Here is a 20,549-nt window from a genome sequence, read left to right as displayed (position 1 = left end):
CGCACCGTTTACCTCGCGCACAGTCTATACGAGCACAAAAAAACAGAGAGCTACCTGTCTGTGTGAACAAATTGGTCAGCGAACATCGGCGACAGCATCCAACATGACCTATCTGTAATATATGTCTGTACCTAACACCGCGCGTTGCGCATGCGCTACACATGCTAATGGTGTTCAAAACGATCAGTTACACATTATTTTACACAAAGGATAGATGTATGGTTCTCGGTCGAAAGCCACATCATCATTTCGATAGCGTCCGTTATGTACAATTTTACCTGATAAGGTAATTATACCCTAAGAAACATCAGGGACCAGGTCAGCACATCATAGTAGCGGCAGTTGATATTTGATAATGTTGGAGATGTAACGAGCGCTTCCAGTTGAACCGATTTCCCACAAAATGTCCCTTCTCTTCTTGATGTAGCCAAGATCTCCTGACACAGATTGTCACTTAAAAAACAGTAATCGATGAGGAGCAAAGAGCGTTACATATGGTTTTAAGGAAACATGTAACAATGGGAACTAACGATTGGATTAACGTCTGTCAATTACAGGCAATAGAGCGATTCTAGACACATACATGTCAAGGCTACAATCAGTCATGGTAATTAGACTTTTGAAATTTATGTTCATTTAGACAAAGGGTGCCATGAATATGTAGCTATAACCATGTGATTATATTTATACAGCCCAACCCGCATCTGAAGTACCGCCGTGAGCGATTCGTCAGAAATATAAGATAGTGACAGAACGACCGAATCCAACCCCATCGGCATCTATGCCAAATCTCAAAATTCCCAAATTCTTTATAAGCAACCCCTAGAGCCCCCTCTTGGGTTGCTCTAACCACTTTCGCGCCTTTCGGAAACACATTAAATGGCCTGGCCGGGCCCGTGTGCCAAATACGCATCGGTCGGAAAGCGCACGTTATATCTCCAAACTAGGTAAGTAAGACCGAATCGAAACAAGACTGAATCCAACCTGTGTAGAAAGTTGGATGCAAAACACGTGTCTGTGATGGAGTTGGCTACATCCTTGTCTAAACACACAGCACTCGCCGAGCTGCCATTACTCCAGTAGGTGGACAAGACGTTTCATGTGCTTGATGATCAAAGTGCTCCATTTATTGTGTCAGACTGTGGATATAGATGTGCTTACGCAGAAATAATAAGTCGAATCTGATTATTGAAATGTAATATTTATTTTATCATAACGTTCACCTGATGAAGGAGTAAACACATACTCCGAAACGTTGTTTTCCTCATAACAAAGAAGCTGACATACATATATTCTCTTCCTTGTCATTAATATGCCATATCAAATTATTATCTCTATACAGCTCGTTTGCGTCAATCCATGTAATTAAGACGGTCAGATGAACGTGATTAGCCTATTTGTATAAGTATGTAAATCACACCTGTCTATTGTGTCAGTTTTTGTTTCATACCTGTCGCTGGTTGTGTCGAGTTTGGGTCATATTCTGTCTATATACCAAGGTAGTTGTATCAGATCCGACTGTACAATATATGTACATGTATGTGTCTAAAACTGGAAAGATACAACATTTTATCGTCAACGATGTTAGTGTTGACGGGCTTCACGGGTCAGGTGTGGGCACAGGTGAGACGCACCTCTTGCATCAACGTCTGTAACTTGACAGTCGTCGCCTACTCCTACATCCACGACGTCGTAGGTAGCATGCAACGTACGAACTGGTATAGAGTCTACTAGCAAAGGTACAAGATGCCTCATCTTTGAGTCAATGCTCTTTCTTTACGAGGTACGAGACTGACGGCTTGGGACTGACATGTTTTGTTTCGTCATTTCAAAGACACGAAACGGATATAATAGCCAGTACAGAACAAATACACTAAACAGTATGCGATGTGACTGGGTTTTGGTTAACACATATGGGAAGCTTAAGCATACATCATCTACAAGTTGTTTATATAGGAAATCTTTATTAATAAAAAAGGTTAACGTCGCTCTTCAGTTTCCCTAGAGTGACACAAGATTGTAATTAGACCGCAATGTGTTTGTGGATACTACGCTTCAGTGGAGTGTTGCCCCCAGGAATACCGTAACTAAGCTAACTGGTCAGCGGAGATCGTTCTCGACTCCATACCCTGACGTGACCGCGCGTCCTGATGGGACTAACGGTGTGTACTAATGATGTTTGTTTCATGTTCCATGTGGGCAATTAACACAAAGGTTTCTATGGCTATCACAACAGGTGTGCGCTACAGGTGTGAAACCAGGTTGGCGGTGGCGTGGGACACGATTGGGTCACCGTGTACCTACATGCAGGTCAAATATTGCACCCACCACAGGGGAACTGAAGGAAAGCGTTCGTCTGTGTATGATCTAAGAATGTGACATGAATGGAGGCTGGTGTTAACACTGTCACATCGGAAATACGTGTGACGGCAGATAGTGGATGACCAGTGACCCACAGGGGTCGGCTGGTATATGCGTGTTTATATTGTACAAACACACACAAGCACGTTCACGCAGGAAATAGGGCGTCGTAAATAAATACTTGCACATTTGTAAGAAGTTATCAATTTTAATCATGGGTTTCCAATGTAAACACACCGTCAACACATCAAATAAATATCCTCTCTACAACACTTAATTCTTTGTAATATCACACCATAAAAATTACTGTTACATGTGGCCAACACAACCATAAGATACAACCTCATGGTTGTTGTTTACATCATCTGACTGCAGAATGATATGGGCGATATTCCCCGACTAGAGCACCTGTCTGTAGTGTTATATGGGCGATATTGCCTGACTACAGCAAACATTACATAATACCCCGAGGGGGACGTGGGAGCGACGTGAGGTAATACCTCAGCTTCAGGCCACGTTGCATCTTGAACCTCCCTGCGTTCACGGTAGTAGGATGCGAAGATAGTGTAAGAAAATAGGTCAGGTTAGTTTACAGAAGTTGGTTACACTGATCGCAAAGCCTACCTGATTCTACACAGCCATGGGAACAGTCACCACTATAGTCCCGTATAAAGTTTGGGCGATGATAGGACTATCCTCTCCTCCATTGTATCGAAGGTGTAAATCACATCCTGCGTCTGTCCAAACACTTCACAAGCACCCCGCTTGACGTACAGGCAGCGATATCCCAACACAATGCTTGTTCCCTCTCCGTTAACCGGACCAAAATAGCAACACTCACCACACAACATAGGTCACGTGACTTACTTCCCGCGTGACGTCGTGCTCTCAGCGCTCCAACGAGATGAATTTCACAATGTTGATTGTATGAAATCAATGTTTGGTTCAATTCCCAATCGACTCACATGACCTCGACACTTAACAACAGTGGATTATTTCATAAACAGGACGACTAATATTACACTCGGGATATCGGCGACATCTCTGGGATTTTCAAACTTTATTGAGTAGACATGAGTAGATTGTAAATCCATTTAAAACCCATATTTCACCATGTACGTTCAAGTTTGCCATGGAAACAGGGTTAGGGTTAGTTTACGACTGGATTTAATTTTTTTTAACTGAAGGTTGCGAAAACAATCTTGATCGACTATCGCCCACTACTAGAAGTACACACACCACCAGGGTATGAACGCCATGAAGTCAGGGACTAAATATTCTTAAATAATATATATATTTTAAGCAGAGATATATTTATTCGTGTGTGATCTGAATAATCAGGTCGGGCGTGGATATAGAGGGTATAGATGGCTTATGCTCGGAGTTTATGTATTCATTGGCGGGTGAGTGAGTGTGTGAGTGAGTTTGTGGGTGAGTTAGTGAGAGTGAGTGAGTTAGTGAGAGTGAGTGAGTGAGTTCTTGAGTGAGTGTGTGTGGGTGTGTGAGAGTGTGTGAGTGAGTCTGGGAGTGTGTGTGTGAGTGAGTGAGGGTGTGTGAGTGAGTCTGGGAGTGTGTGTGTGAGTGAGTGAGGGTGTGAGAGTGGGTGAGTGTGAGAGAGTGAGTGAGTGGGTGAGTTAGTGAGTGAGTGAGTGAGTGGGTCTGGGAGAGTGTGTGCGTGAGAGTGAGTGAGAGTGGGCGAGTTAGTGAGTGTGTGTGAGAGTAGGCGAGTTAGTGTGTGTGAGAGTTAGTGAGTGCGTGAGTGAGAGTTGGTGAGTTAGTGAAAGTGAGTAGGTGAGTGAGAGTGAATGAAATGAATGAGTGGATGGGTGAGTGAGTGAGTGGATGTGGGAGGCGTGTGAAGGTGAGTAAGGTTTCGGTGGCTGAGTTATTCCTGAGTGAGTGGATTGGTGAGTGTTTGAGTGAGTGGATTTTAGAGTGGGTGGGTGTTGATATCGGTGAGTGAGTGGGCGTGTGGGTGAGAGAGTGGGTGAGAGAGTGGGATGCAGTGTGGATGAGTGAGTGACCGTGTGAGCGGTTGATGGATTGGTTGTAGTGTTGGTGCGTCAGAGAGTGAGTCAGTGGGTGGGTGGAGTGGGCGAGGGAGTGAGTACGTAACTAGATCCACGCACACAGGGCGACAATGGGACTAGTTTTGATCCTCGCGAGGAGAGGAGTTTAAGGTGGAGGTTTTGGTCTGGCATGTCCATGTGAGATACTCAGGGGGCTCCTTGGGCATCACGCTGGTTCAGAATACCACGGGCCACTGGCGGGGTGCTGGCTATATGTCTGAACATACAGTGAACTACCGTAATATGAATAAGCAGCTAGTTAGTTTATGGGTAAATTTTAAGGGGCTACGTTTCCTGTTATCACAAACTAAGCCGAGGCCTAGCGGGATAACATGAATGTCATGGCGACACAGAGCTGCCCATGTTGTTGAGGAAGTCCTGCGTCAGTCTTGAAGTTTTGGGCCAAGCGTTGTCTTGTCGGAAGGATATACGGCTTGACTGTTGACGCCCTGCGTCAGTCTTGCAGAATGGGGTCTAGCGTTGTCTTGTTGGAAGAGTATATGGTGTGAATGTTGTTGAAGGCATTGCAACAGAACCCTTGTGCGTGAAGTTACCTTGAATGATAAGCAGCCTCGTTTTCAAGTCCCCACAGATTCAGACTGTGACACCAACTCCTCCACACCCTCGCATGTCTGGACACTGTACGGAGCTACTCGTTCACCTTGACGTCACCTTGACCTTGTCGACCATCAGGTCTAAATAGGCAAAACCTGCTTTCATCAGAGAATAAAACTCGCTCCAAGTCCCTCACTTGCCAACGGCAGACCCTTCTCACCCATTCAATCTGTCATGTGTTGTTGCGTTTATGTCACTGCACTTGAGTTGACGTGCTCGGATACCACGTTGTCTCAATCGCCGTGATACTATCAAGTGACACGATGTCATAACGCTGTCGATACAGATGTCGTCTCGGGGAGGAAGCGGTTTCAGAAGACGGAGAACGCGCAAGTAACACCGTTGAATGGGCGTGGTCACATGCAATCTTCCACTCCCCGGCCGGTCAGTTGTCCTAGCTGTCTGCCGTAAACGTTCCATCAACCTGATAAACATAAAAGCTACCAATGCCTTTGAGCTGCTGACAAACGAGGCATTTGTTCTGTAAGCCTTTAGTTACTGCGACCCCAGCGGGTGTTTGTTTCAGTTAATTTTTACATCAATTTTGCGCAGGTTAATTTTTAATTAAAGTCAAGTCAAATTCCTTGGCAAATCCAGATTGCATCAGCTGTAGGAATTGTTCAGGGCTCCATTTGGATTTTATTTATTTGTAAATATATTATATTTTCAAATGATATAAGTTTATATCTGGGACTTTGTGCAAGTCTAGTACTACTTGTGCATTCGTCATTATGGCAAAGTGCACGTTTTTTCGAAATTTACAGTTTTACCTGTTTTATGTCATCGGATACGTTTGGTTATATTTGGGCGACATAGTGAAGCAACTTTAAGTGTGCATATGCCAAATAATCTTATCTTAATCGTATCTTGGTATGCTTGCTGTCGGTCGTCAGTTTAGAGCAAAACAGCCGACATAGGGTCATTGACAGCGAGGGTTCTGACACATGGTGAGAACTTACAGACACATTGATTGACACGAACAATATCAATAATATTCAATAGTTAGTTTGCAGTTGTTTTCTCACATAGTCGGCCGATCCAGCTGTTCAGTAATACAATAAACACCTATCAACGGGTTAAACGAAGGGAATGTGTCGCACCGATAGTTACCATAGAAACGAGGCAAAATCCGTTCCACAATCACAAGAAATCCGGGGTAGATTCCGTCTCTCTCATGGTCATGTGTTTATGGTGGTACCAGGAGTTCGCGAAATGCGATCGTTTCCTGCACTACCAGTTACAACCCTCACAAACACATGCACAGGCTGGTCAAGAGTTCACCAGAACAAGTAAGCTAAAATTTAATATCGCTTCCTCATTATTTCATCCATATAACGACGATCACCAGAACAAAAGATGATATGGTAAAGTCAAAAAGAAATTTAATTAGACACTAATACGTCAATTAAAAAAAAAAATGTCTTGTACATGCTTTGAAAGTTTTACTATGGCCAGGGATTATGTAACCCTTAACAAACCACCGGGCAGTAACATATGGTGTGCAGAATACGTGGGAGTCGATTGGCATTCCTGTGATTAACGTCCTGTATCATTTGAGACTGACTGACCCCTGAACCAACAGGAGTCGGACAATAAGCTTGACCACGTGAAGAAGGACTTCAGACGCTACCGATAAAGAGCCCCGCTCTGTCAACTGGTTGTAACTGGACCCTGCGTAACGGGATATTATTGGTGACTGATACAGCCGATCTGGCAAGACATTATCAGTTTACATCAGCCAAATGTGCGAACGTCGACCTCGTGCATCCAGTGTGGAAACAAAGTGTTGTAAGTTACCGTGTGTATGGCTTAACGACAACACGACATGTGCCCAGATGACATCTATATATATACAGCACCTAGGACACGGTGGTAAAGAAGATACACTGTGAGTGAGTTCAAATTAAAGTCACGTCGGCAATATTTCAGCCAAAATGTGACTTGAACAAGATACACAGTATTTATAAAAACTGTCGACGAAGGACTAGCAATAGATCACAGAGACTTAAAACTAGTTGTAGAACATTACAAATATCTGTTTATTGGGGTACGATACAATATAGAAATGGAGCTATAGATCGACAGCAACAAGGTATAAATCACCATACTAGAGACCCACGGGACTCACGGTACCTCTGCTACCTGGCTACTCAGCAGGATCTATACTTCCCCTAGTTAAAGGGATTGTTGTAATTTTAGCCAGAGATTAAAAGGGAACAGATATTCTGCAGTTAAAATAGAGGTAGATATAATGATATGGTAGATATCGTCTTTTGTCGTCATCATCATCATCATCATCATCATCATCATCTAAGGTTGTAATGTTTGCATGACGGTGTTTTCCTTGGTGTCCCGTGACATGTGACAGACAAACTGTTTATGTTGAAACGACTTGGTGAGAGGCGCTTTGTGTTCACATGTCCCAAGTGATCGTGTCCTCGGCGACATATGATCCTTGAGATGACGCCGGCATCGATTACGTATAGAATATCTTGTTTACAAGACCAGGTCGCGCGATAGTCACTATCAGCACACAGGTAGAGCCAACACGTCAACGTGCACCGCGGCTTAGGCCAACAACAGTGGAGAAGGAGGTAACCTCATACAGGTGATCAATGCTACTGGTCGCGTCCGAGTGTCCCTGTTACATTATCCTCTACGTAGGTGTTGTTCTGAGGTTAAACTATTCTGACGATATATTGAAAAACACGGTCAAATGTTACCCCGATAAAAAAGATAGAAAATAGTTTCCACAATACGTCTTCTGTCAATATTATTCAATAATTGTTGTCATGAATATTTGCTTTGAACAATTGAAGTCATGTGATACGGTTGCACTTGGAGGTTTCCCTGCGTACCAGTCAGGTCCATGACACACTCTAATTCACCAATATCAGTCCCACATCACACTCAAGATTCATCCATCAGTTCCACATCACACTAAAATTCAACCATCAGTTTCATATCACACTAAAGATTCTGGGTACAATGTGTGAAGCCCATTTCTGGTGTCCCCCGCCGTGATATTGTTGGCATATTGCTAAAAGCAGCTTTAAACCATACTCACTCACTAAAGATTCAGCCATCAGTTCCTCATCACACTGAAGATTCAGCCATCAGTTTCACATCACACTAAATCTTATCCTTCAGTTTCATATCACACTAAAAATTCATCCATCAGTTTCACATCACACTAAAGATTCATCCATCAGTTTCACAACATACTGAAGATTCAGCCCCCAGTTTCACATCATACTGACATTTCAGCCATCAGTTTCACAACATACTGAAGATTCAGCCCTTAGATTCACAACATACTGAAATTTCAGCCATCAGTTTCACAACATACTGAAGATTCAGTCATCAGTTTCACATCAAACTAAATTTTATCCCTCAGCTTCACATCATACTAAATTTCATCCCCCAGTTCAGATCACACCAGATTTTATCCCTTAGTTTCATATCACACTAGATTTTATCCCTGTTTCATATCACACTAGATTTTATCACTTAGTTTCATGTCACACTAGATTTTATCCCTCAGTTTCATATCACACTAGATTTTATCCCTTAGTTTCATGTCACACTAGATTTTATCCCTTAGTTTCATATCACACTAGATTTTATCCCTTAGTTTCATGTCACACTAGATTTTATCCCTTAGTTTCATGTCACACTAGATTTTATCCCTTAGTTTCATATCACACTATATTTTATCCCTTAGTTTCACATTAAACTAGATTTTATCCATCAGTTTCACATCACACTTAAGATCTATCAATCAGTTTCAAAACATAGTAAAGACTCATCAGTTTCTTATCAGGACACCCCATTGACCCCCCATACATGGTTAAATGGCAACTGCGCTCTTCTAGCAGGGCATCCCGTTGATTCCCCGTCAGTGTATTCCGTTGACTCCCCATACATGCTTACAAAGCAAACACTCTCTTCTATCAGGGCATCCCGTTGACTCCCCGTCAGGGTATTCCGTTGACTCCCTGTCAGGGCATTCCGTTCACTTCCTGTCAGGGCATTCCGTTGACTCCCATACATAGTTACAACGCAAACATCTCCTCTACCAGGGCATCCCGTTGACTCCCCATACATAGTTTCAACGCAAACATCTCCTCTACCAGGGCATTCCGTTGACTCCCCATACATAGTTACAACACAAACATCTCCTCTACCAGGGCATTCCGTTGACTGCCCATACATAGTTACAACACAAACATCTCCTCTACCAGGGCATTCCGTTGACTCCCCATACATAGTTACAACGCAAACATCTCCTCTACCAGGGCATCCCATTGACTCCCAAACATAGTTACAACGCAAACATCCCCTCTACCAGGGCATTCCGTTGACTCCACATACATAGTTTCAACGCAAACATCTCCTCCACCAGGGCATCCCGTTGACTCCCCGTCAGGGTATTCTGTTGACTCCCCAAACACAGTTAGATACCTACCGCCCCGCTGACATGGGCCAAGTTAAGAGTATACAGTTCACGATGAGTGTGGGTCTTCGGTATTACCTACCTTGTACGTGATTCCCGTCTTCCGCTCCGCCCATTTCCTGGCGTGCTTGACCAATGTCCAGTCACATCGCGACCCCCCTAAGATAAAACACACAAGTATTAGATATACTGGCAAAGTCAAGATATTGAGAAGGCAGTCGGCCTGTGTAGGAGGAACAAAGTGAACTGCGAATGTTTGTCAATGCCGGAACTCCGGTGTGATGGTCAGACTTCCTATGCATAACTATTGTTCGCGCCATGTTTAAACTGAATAATGTTGCTCTGTCAGCAATAACCCACCTCTGTGACAGATACATGTCCATAACATCCGAATCAACAATCTCTGTGACAGATGCATGTCCTTAACATCCGCATCAACACTCTCAGCTCTCTCTGTTACAGATTCATGGCTGTAACAACAGAATCACACCTCTCTGTGACAGATGCATGTCTGTAACAACCGAATCAGCCCTCTCTGTGTCAGATGCATGACTGTAACAAACGAATCAGCCCTCTCTGTGACAGATGCATGGCTTTAACAACCGAATCAGCCCTCTCTGTGACATGTGCATGGCTGTAACAACAGAATCAGTACTCTCTGTGACAGATGCATGTCTGAATCAACCGAATCCGCCCTCTCTGTGACAGATGCATGGCTGTAACAACAGAATCAGTACTCTCTGTGACAGATGCATGTCTGAATCAACCGAATCCGCCCTCTCTGTGACAGATGCATGGCTGTAACAACCGAATCAGTACTCTCTGTGACAGATGCATGGCTGTTTCAACCGAATCAGCCCTCTCTGTGACAGATGCATGGCTGTAACAACCGAATCTGCCCTCTCTGTGACAGATGCATGGCTGTAACAACCGAATCAGCCCTCTCTGTGTCAGATGCATGACTGTAACAACCGAATCAGCCCTCTCTGTGTCAGATGCATGACTGTAACAACCGAATCTGCCCTCTCTGTGACAGATGCATGGCTGTAACAACCGAATCTGCCCTCTCTGTGTCAGATGCATGACTGTAACAACCGAATCTGCCCTCTCTGTGACAGATGCATGACTGTAACAACCGAATCTGCCCTCTCTGTGACAGATGCATGACTGTAACAACCGAATCTGCCCTCTCTGTGACAGATGCATGACTGTAACAACCAAATCTGCCCTCTCTGTGTCAGATGCATGACTGTAACAACCGAATTTGCCCTCTCTGTGACAGATGCATGACTGTAACAACCGAATCTGCCCTCTCTGTGACAGATGCATGACTGTAACAACCGAATATGCCCTCTCTGTGACAGATGCATGACTGTAACAACCGAATCTGCCCTCTCTGTGACAGATGCATGACTGTAACAACCGAATTTGCCCTCTCTGTGACAGATGCATGACTGTAACAACCGAATCTGCCCTCTCTGTGACAGATGCATGACTGTAACAACCGAATCTGCCCTCTCTGTGACAGATGCATGGCTGTAACAACCGAATCTGCCCTCTCTGTGTCAGATGCATGACTGTAACAACCGAATCAGCCCTCTCTGTGTCAGATGCATGACTGTAACAACCGAATCTGCCCTCTCTGTGACAGATGCATGACTATAACAACCGAATCTGCCCTCTCTGTGACAGATGCATGACTGTAACAACCGAATCTGCCCTCTCTGTGACAGATGCATGACTGTAACAACCAAATCTGCCCTCTCTGTGTCAGATGCATGACTGTAACAACCGAATTTGCCCTCTCTGTGACAGATGCATGACTGTAACAACCGAATATGCCCTCTCTGTGACAGATGCATGACTGTAACAACCGAATCTGCCCTCTCTGTGTCAGATGCATGACTGTAACAACCGAATCTGCCCTCTCTGTGACAGATGCATGACTGTAACAACCGAATCAGCCCTTGTACAAGGATCGCCTCCCTTTCAACCCCTCTCCCACCCCTAACTCCCCTCCCCTTCTGCTATACTGCATTGTACAAGGATCGCCATCCTTTCAACCCCTCTCCCACCCCTAACTCCCCTCCCCTTCTGATATACTGCATTGTACAGGGATCGACCCCCCACCACTGCTATACTGCATTCTAAGGGGATCGCCACTCCAACCACGCTCACACCCCTCCCCAACTTCTATACTGTATTGTACAAGAGTCGCCACCCCTTTCCCCACTCTCTCACCCCTATCTTCCCTTGCTTACTGCTGTAATGCCAGCAACGGTTGTACATTACGAGACACAAAGTCATGAATATACCAGAAGCCGTGTCATGCATGACATATAACTATAACTATATCAACTATGCGTGCACGGAATATTCACAGTGACAAAACCAACGTCGATGCAGCTATACAGCTATATAGGTACTTTTTAATGTTTTCGTGGCAAAAACAAATCAGTAAAAGCCAATCAATACTCCTTTATTGATAACGTTGTTGCCGTGGCGAAAACGGCGTCTCTGGTCGTCATGTCAACGCCATGCGCATCCGAACAATAGTCGCGCTCTACAAACTCCCGCCTTTGTACAGCGAACAAACATCGTGACACGGGATCTATTGTCAGTGTCCCAAGGGTCCCACAGTCTAGGTTAGCTGCACGTAGCACTGTGTCCTGCATGGTTACGTTTTGTTGTGTGTAGGATGAACCAGGTCATGAAGTCACTGGACAACGTCGGCAGTAAGGAATGTCAATAATCTTATTAAACTGTTTGACTGGCATTTTTAGATGTTGGTAAGTGACAGTAAAGACCATATATTTTATGGATGACAACTTCTTTATTCTATTATGACGTTTCGGTATAGATCCTCATACTCTTGCTTGACAATGGTAAGAGAATCTAAACCGAAACGTCGATTCATAATGGAACAAAACAGTTGTCAGTTTACAAAATAACTTGTCTTTTATCTTATTGGCGAACACTCATTTCAAAATGGCGAATGCCATTTTAGTGACCCATGTTGGGCAGGTATATACATGCTAATAAATTGACTTATCCGATGTAATGGTTTATCAACTTCTAATCTCCTCCACATATCAAGAATAAGAGGCTGGAGTCTTTTCTACTTCCGATTTCTAACACAATGACTGGTAGAGTCGTGTATATACGCGCTATATACAGCTCATGATTGTCTGTATATACCGAAGCATCTACAAATGTATATAGATCAATAAATCGATACATCGATATGGCTGATTATTAAATTCAGCATACACAGCGGGATTGCCCACATGCTGTTGGTATTTCATATTACTTCTTGGAATGTACTGACAAGTGATCGACTGGGCACTGTTCGCTGAGCAGAGTTGTATCCCTTAGTCTTGTCAGGATACACTGGTCGTGTTTAAAGTTTCGCCCCTATTCGTATCTATATTCTTAATTCTGTATCTGTGTAGGCCAAGGATCGATGGTACAATTGATGGTCAAAAGACACTTTAGCCAAACGGCAAATCATTGCGTAATACACAAATGGTTGTAGTTTCAGTTAACGATCTGTCTCGGTAAGATAAGATGACATTAGAATATTAAATTTAGATAATCCTTTCTGGAATATACTGCTGTTGAAGGTAACAATTTGCGTTACAAATTAACAAGAAATGACGTTCGTCCTCCACACAGCACATGTGACATATATTACAAAACCTTTGGTCTCTGGGAGTTATTGCATCTACCGGTTTCCATATATAAAGAACGTGAGCCTCAGCGGAATTGAACCAATGCAAGTCTAAATTATTAAAATTTACAACTGATAAATAGAGAATCTCACCCTCGTGTCTTTTGATATCAAATATATCAACACGAGTCGATAAAAGTGGAAAAATTCTGAGGCTTGCCGAGGAATTTTGCCACTTTTATCGACGAGTGTTGATATATTTGATATCAAAAGACACGAGGGTGAGATTTTATTTATCATCCAACATCATGCTTCCAACTTTTTCAATTTGTAGACAGTAATAAGCAGTGTCTTCAGTGTAAAAAGTACTGCTAACAGCTTCAGTAGCAGAGCCATTAGTGATGTCATTTGATTGTGACGTCATGGTGACCAGTGACGTCGCTATGGTCTGCAAAGCATTGTGATGTAATTTCATTGCAGCGATATCTACAGAGTAGATATCGCTTGATCTAATCCAAGCGATATCTCCTGTGGGAGCCAGTTTTGGATGATAAATAATATTCAATGCAGAAGTTTGCTTTAAAGAGGCATAATTTCCTGAATTTCCAAAATAAACCCCAAACAAAACTTTTATCAAAGCGACTCGCTTTTAAATGCCCAAATACATACTGCCGGCTTCCTGATACAGCATGTTTACAGTCTTGCACCAGTATGAAATGCATCCCTTAAATACTGAGATATACACTGGATATCTTGCACATTCACCTCTGACACAGCGGTGACATTTTCCAGCGACTTAAAAACTGAGAAGAAAAACATTTCTTGCGTGTAGCGATACATTTGTCGCATGTTTACTCCAATGTTATTTCTAAATGTTGCCGCTAAGTATTTTTACGATGACATACATTCCAAGGGACACTCACCAGAATCTATTCTCCCAATTTCGTCCCTATTCTGAACCTGTGTTTGTCCACTACATACGATGGGGGAGGTTGGGTAACCGACTCAGGTTCGATTTCCGACATGGATACAATGTGTGAAGTCCATTTCTGGTGTTGCCCGCCGTGATGTTGCTGGAATATTGCTAAAAGCGGCGTGAAACCATACTCACCCACTCACTGACTTACTACGTACGATGGTGACACTCAGGACCTGCTGGCATGCCCTCATATAAAATGAAATAGTCATCAAAACTTATAAAAATAAAAGTGAGTCATTTCGCAGTAGTTTATTCAAGAACTGTCCCACCATCCTTTTTCATATCAGCGACGACGCCATCTTTATTGCCATTTTCCAATAACTCGTACATGCATGACCTTGTCGACACTTCGTACCCGAGAGAGATCTCCACTGATATGACTACACGCGTGTAGTCTTGCAGTTAACCTAGGGGCAGACATATTGATATTCTTTTAGTTTTGGTGTGAAGTCGTTCACTGGACATTCTGGGTGTTCTGAGGCATAAAGAGCTGTGGGTCCGTCCTGTCAAAGAAGACGTTGTGGTTTGATGCGTTGACTGAATACATACAGCACGTCGCTATGTAAGTGCAGTAATCTCGAACGCTAAACCCCATTTAACCTCATCCGCCTACGTTTCTGTAATTGAAGTCGAGCCCGAGTCGGGCTACTCAAAACGGAGCACACGAACAGGGCTACTTGAAGTAGAGCACATGTACAGGACTACTTGAAGTGGAACAAACGAATGGGACTACTTGAAGTAGAGCACACGTAGAGTGCTACTTGAAGTTGAGCACATGTACAGGACTACTTGAAGTTGAGCACATGTACAGGGCTACTTGAAGTTGAGCACATGTACAGGGCTACTTGCAGCGGAGCACACGAATGAGGCTACTTGAAGTGGAGCACATGGACAGAGCTACTTGAAGTCGATCACATGTATACGGCTACATGTAGTGGAGCACACGAATGAGGCTACTTGAAGTTGAGCACATGGACAGGGCTACTTCAAGTGGAGCACACGAACAGGACTACTTGAAGTGGAGCACATGGACAGAGCTACTTGAAGTAGTGCACATGCACAGGGCTACTTGAAGTGGAGCACATGTACACGGCTACATGTAGTGGAGCACACGAATGAGGGTACTTGAAGTGGAGCACATGGACAGGTCTACTTGAAGTGGAACAAACGAATGGGGCTACTTGAATTAGAGCACATGTACAGGGCTACTTGAAGTGGAGCACATGGACAGAGCTACATGAAGTAGTGCACATGGACAGGGCTACTTGAAGTCGAGCACATGGACAGATCTACTTGACGTGGAGCACACGATTAGGGCTACTTGAAGTGGAGCAAACGAACAGGGCTATTTGAAGTCGAGCACACGAACAGGGCTACTTGAAGTGGAGCACACGAACAGGGCTACTTGAAGTGGAGCACACGAACAGGGCTACTTGAAGTGGGGCATATGTACATGGCCACTTGAAGCAGAGCACACGAAGAGGGCTACTTGAAGTGGTGCACACGAACAGGGCTACTTGAAGTGGAGCACACGAACAGGGCTACTTGAAGTGGAGCACACGAACAGGGCTATTTGAAGTGGGGCATATGTACATGGCAACTTGAAGCAGAGCACACGAACAGGGCTACTTGAAGTGGAGCACACGAACCGGGCTACTTGAAGTGGGGCATATGTACATGGCAACTTGAAGCAGAGCACACGAAGAGGGCTACTTGAAGTGGAGCACACGAACAGGGCTACTTGAAGTGGAGCACATGTACAGGGCTACTTGAAGTGGAAGATATGTACAGGGCTACTTAAAAAGGAGTACACGAACAGGGTTACTTGAAGTTGAGCACACGAGTGAGTGACTGAGTGAGTATGGTTTAACGCCGCATTTAGCAATATCCCATCAATATCACGGCGGGGGACACCAGAAATTGGCTTCACACATTGTACCCATGTCGGGAATCGAACCCAGGTCTTCGGCGTGACGAGCGAACGCTTTAACCACTAGGCTACCCGACCACCCCTTGTGGGGCACACGAACAGGGCTACTTGGAGTGGAGCACACGAATGGGGCTATTCGAAGTGGAGCACGCGAACAAGGCTACTTGAAGCATAGCACACGAGCCGGGCTACTTGAAGTGGAGCACGCGAACAAGGCTACTTGAAGTGGAAACATGGACAGGGCTACTTGAAGTGAAGCACACGGATAGTGTTACTTGAAGTAGAGCACATGTACATAACAATTGAAGCGGAACACACGAACAAGGCTACTTGAAGTATAGCACACGAGCCGGGCTACTTGAAGTGGAGCACGCGAACAAAGCTACTTGAAGTGGAAACATGGACAGGGCTACTTGAAGTGAAGCACACGGACAGTGTTACTTGAAGTAGAGCACATGTACATAACAATTGAAGCGGAACACACGAACAAGGCTACTTGAAGTATAGCACACGAGCCGGGCTACTTGAAGTGAAGCGCACGCACAGTGTTACTTGAAGTGGAGCAAACGAACAGGGCTACTTGAAGTCGAACACACGAACAGTGCTACTTAAAGTATAGCACACGAAGAGGGCTACTTGAAGTGGAGCAAACGAAGAGGGCTACTTGAAGTGGAGCACACGAACAGGGCTACTTGAAGTGGAGCACACGAACAGGGCTACTTGTATTGGGGCATATGTACATGGCAACTTGAAGCAGAGCACACGAAGAGGGCTACTTGAAGTGGAACACACGAACAGGGCTACTTGAAGTTGAGCATATGTACAGGACTACTTAAAACGGAGTACACGAAAAGGGCTACTTGAAGTGGATCACATCTACAAGGCTACTTGAAGTCGAGCACGCGAACATGTCTACTTGAAGTGAAGGACATGGACAGGGTTTCTTGAAGTAGAGCACACGAACCGGCTACTTGAAGCACAGCACACGAACCGGCCTACTTGAAGTGGAGCACACGAACATGGCTACTTGAAGCAAAGCACACGAGCCGGGCTACTTGAAATGGAGCACTCGGACATGGCTGCTTGAGGTGGAGGACATGGACAGGGCTTCTTGACGTGGAGCACTCGAACAGGGGTACTTGAAGTAGTGGCTGAGTTAAAACATAACGACAGCCACATAACGACAAGAACAAGTTGATATTACGCAAGTGAATCATGAATACAAAGTTATATTAAAAAGCAAATTTGTCAAACATATTTTCGTTTAACAATAGTATTTATACAGTTACAGAGAAGTAGAGCACACGAACATGGCCTGTCGCGCAGGACTGACTCCATCTCTCCACGTTTGGATCTATAAGAGCTTAGATTTCCCCTGTGTCCTGCTTGAATGCGGCCTGTTCTGTCATCTGCGCGTATAAATAGCCTACTGCTATCTACATACTCTTGCAATCAGGGTTAGGCTGACGGGTATACCTGTATTACATGTATAGCCAACTGCTATCTACATACTCTAATCAGGGTTCGGTTAAGGGCTAAAGGTTATACCTGAGTTAAATATTTCGGTAGCATAAACACTACAGATGCGGACCTACCCACTTATCTAAGTTGTATGTACGTTGACACATGCTGCTGCTATCGTAGGTAACACAGGGTACTATATATATACATGTACACACATACACAGGTACTGTACACAGTCGGGTGAAGAAGGTACTGTACACAGTCGGGTGAAGAAGGTACTGTACACAGTCGGGTGAAGAAGGTACTGTTCCAAGTCGGGTGGAGGAAGTACTGTACACAGTCGGGTGGAGGAAGTACTGTACACAGTCGGGTGGAGGAAGTACTGTACACAGTCGGGTGGAGGAAGTATTGTACACAGTCGGGTGAAGAAGGTACTGTACACAGTCGGGTGAAGAAGGTACTGTACACAGTCGGGTGGAGGAGGTACTGTACACAGTCGGGTGGAGGAAGTACTGTACACAGTCGGGTGAAGAAGGTACTGTACACAGTCGGGTGGAGGAAGTACTGTACACAGTCGGGTGAAGAAGGTACTGTACACAGTCGGGTGGAGGATGTACTGTACACAGTCGGGTGAAGAAGGTACTGTACACAGTCGGGTGGAGGAAGTACTGTACACAGTCGGGTGAAGAAGGTACTGTACACAGTCGGGTGAAGAAGGTACTGTACACAGTCGGGTGGAGGAAGTACTGTACACAGTCGGGTGAAGAAGGTACTGTACACAGTCGGGTGGAGGAAGTACTGTACACAGTCGGGTGAAGAAGGTACTGTTCCAAGTCGGGTGGAGGAAGTACTGTACACAGTCGGGTGGAGGAAGTACTGTACACAGTCGGGTGAAGAAGGTACTGTTCCAAGTCGGGTGGAGGAAGTACTGTACATAGTCCGGTGGAGGAATTACGGTGGAGCAGGTACTTTACACAGTCGGGTTGATGAAGTACTTTACACAGTCCGGTGGAGCAAGTACTGTACATAGTCCCGTGGAGGAATTACGGTGGAGCAGGTACTGTACACAGTCGGGTTGATGAAGTACTTTACACAGTCGGTTGGAGAAGATACTGTACGCAACAGTCTTGCTTTACGCCCGGCGACGGAGATACAGATTCGCGGTGTCACATTAAGGTCACACTATCCTGAATATCAATAAACTATTCGACCGAACCGAGGTCTCCATGTAATCTAAATTCCAGATCATTATTGATGGGATGTATTGATGGGTTGTATTGATCTACTGATGTGACATTATTTACATCTCGATCAACACGCTAAAAGCCTTAAACAAACACTTGCTTGTATAACAGGTATCCGTTTCAGTTTGTTACTATAATATTTGCAAATTAAATGAGTTGTCATTTGGAAAAAAACCTTCTTTTTACCAGCTCTTTTACCAGCGGACCGCCCTGACGTGGTGTGTGCTGCAGGTCGCCGGGCCGGCTTAGTGTTATCTGTGGCAAGATATACTGTGGTTGTGAGTGACGGAAGCCCCGATCACTGCGATACACGCACTGTCAATAATAGCTCAATAAATGACACTAGTCTCAATATAAAGCTCATTTGAGACGCGATGAAGGTGCGTTTAACTGTATGGCTGAGTATTCGGAGTAGTCTCCCCTTGTTGTCATAGCGATCTCTTAAACACAATGGCGTACGTACTGGGTTTGACATGTGTTGTCTACCCCCCACACCGTGCATGTAAATTGCTTCATCGCCGCGAGTGAGGCAGCGTGATGTGGGAGGATGGAGACGGGACTCGGCGCAGCAGGGTAGAGCAGGGTAGAGTCAGTGCGACGAACAGTTTGTGAAAGATTGCGTAGAAATAAATAGCAATATGTTCAACAAACAGAAAAGGAACTACAATGGCTAATTGGTCGATATTAATGTGAAAGTTGGAATCGCTTCAGTTACATTCAATAATTTATGAATTATTAAATCAGTATAATTATTACAACAACTTGCCTCTTCCCACCTTAAAAACACATAAAAAGCGAACAAAACAAACGAATCCAAGAAAACAAACAAAACAAAAACGAACACAAATGAACAAAATCGGCCCCTCCTCCCACTCAAAAAAAGAAAGAAAAGAAATTGAAATAAATAAACCCAAAGAAGATCACCCAGAAAACAAACTTGAAACGTAATTTTCAAAAATATATATTTATCATGAAACATATTGACCCATTCCAATCATGAGAATTGTTTCTCGCCTAACCTGAATTATTTATCGCTTAACACTTTACTGAAACCAGCATTCGCCGTAAGTTTCGTCCAAGAAATTAAATTTGGAACATCCAACTGTGTAAGTTGCGAATCCAGTTGACTACTCGACATTGAATCACTCACCTCTCTTATAAACACATAGAGTAAGTCCTTAGTTTAATCCCGAGCAGCGTGGAGCACAGCGACATGGTAGACCAGCAATGCCGTAGTAGGTGCGTGTGCAGTGGTTGTCGTCGCTGGGCGAGGGCTTGGCCTCCTGGGTGGGCTGGTATCGATCCCCTCACACACGTCTCTGAAGAATCCAGGCAGCATCAAAATGTGATGCTACGATAAGCAGAGTTACCGCCCCTTCATGGACCATGTTTGATGAATGGCGACCTCGTGTGTGTTATGTGACAGTGGGACGGCAAGTATTGGTCTCTCCAAATAATCACTGTCACTGAATAGTTTCCTGTCGTGAAAAAAAATATTAGTACTGTAACTATCATATACTATTAGTTATAGTGTCTTTAATTGTCGTATATGGTATATCATAGGTTAGCAGAAAAATATTGGGCAATGCGTCATCCGAGCCTAATATTTTTCGGCTAACCCTATATGATACCGTAAATGGCAACTAAAGACACCCTAACGAGTTAATTATGCCGAAAAGTATACATTGTTGGTATTTATAGCACATGTCATGATTAAATGAACACTTACAACCGACATACTAACAGGACCTGTATATATTT

The 20,549-nt window shown here is 44.2% G+C and overlaps 1 protein-coding gene across 2 annotated transcripts in view; it reads right to left on the bottom strand.

The window, feature by feature from the left end:
• LOC139468460 (uncharacterized) overlaps positions 1-20,008 on the bottom strand; it is a 36,327-nt gene extending 16,319 nt beyond the window's left edge. The window contains exons 1-2 of one of the 2 annotated variants that reach the window (XM_071250428.1): positions 19,939-20,008; positions 9,584-9,660 (exon numbers count right to left, since the gene is read on the bottom strand). The gene's annotated coding sequence lies outside the window, so the exon portion shown is untranslated. Of the gene's footprint in view, positions 1-2,985; positions 3,226-9,583; positions 9,661-19,938 lie in introns of those variants that run through there. The other variant, XM_071250427.1, reaches the window with a different exon arrangement.
• Between the last annotated feature and the right edge of the window lie 541 nt (positions 20,009-20,549).

This window comes from Haliotis cracherodii, unplaced genomic scaffold (assembly GCF_022045235.1).
Source record: "Haliotis cracherodii isolate W230 unplaced genomic scaffold, xgHalCrac1.p SCAF_2, whole genome shotgun sequence".
Lineage (NCBI taxonomy): Eukaryota > Metazoa > Mollusca > Gastropoda > Lepetellida > Haliotidae > Haliotis > Haliotis cracherodii.
The sequence above is the reverse complement of the archived record's forward strand: the minus strand, read 5'-3'. Positions and strand labels throughout refer to the sequence as shown.